Here is a 768-nt window from a genome sequence, read left to right on the forward strand (position 1 = left end):
GATGGTTGTGAGCCACCATGTGGTTGCTGGGAATTGAACTCAGGACCTTCGGAAGAGCAGTCAGTGCTGTTAACCACTAAGCCATCTCTCCAGCTCTGAAGTAAGCAGTTTTAATAGACACTAATATAAGTGGTCAGTTGGACAGTGTTCCATACATACAACCAGACAGTTTTAACAAAAAGTAAGATAAACAGTTGGAATGGATTACATACAGGCAGTTTTAACAGGAGCTTAAATATGTGGCTAGTTGGGGAGAGGAGTTCCATACAAACAGTCAGTTTTAACAGAAGTTAACTAAGGCATTCTGACATTAGGTTCCTAGAATAGGGTGGGGTAATTTTCTGTGGGATTATCCATTAAGAATATCAAATTCTGGGCTGGAGAGATGGCTCAGAGGTTCAGAGCACAGATTGCTCTTCCAGAGGCCCTGAGTTCAATTCCCAGCAACCACATGGTGGCTCATAATCATCTATAAAGGGATATGATGCCCTCTTCTGGTGTGTCTGAAGAGAGCAATGGTGTACTCATATACATTAAATATTTTTTTTTTTTAAAAAGTCATGTTCCATTTAAACTTGAAATGGTCTCAGGAAAAAAAATATAAAATAAAGAATCTTTTCATTGTTTTGCCCTGTCATAGTAGTCAATGACTTCAACTATCTTCATTTTCAACTGTTCAGATGTATGGTTTCTTGGCAGGCTCCCTATTGCTAAGAGTCCCATCTCTAGTCTCCCAGATATGATGCTGACTTTCATCACCCACCAACC

Source organism: Mastomys coucha, chromosome X (genome assembly GCF_008632895.1).
Source record: "Mastomys coucha isolate ucsf_1 chromosome X, UCSF_Mcou_1, whole genome shotgun sequence".
In the NCBI taxonomy this organism is placed as follows: Eukaryota; Metazoa; Chordata; class Mammalia; order Rodentia; family Muridae; genus Mastomys; species Mastomys coucha.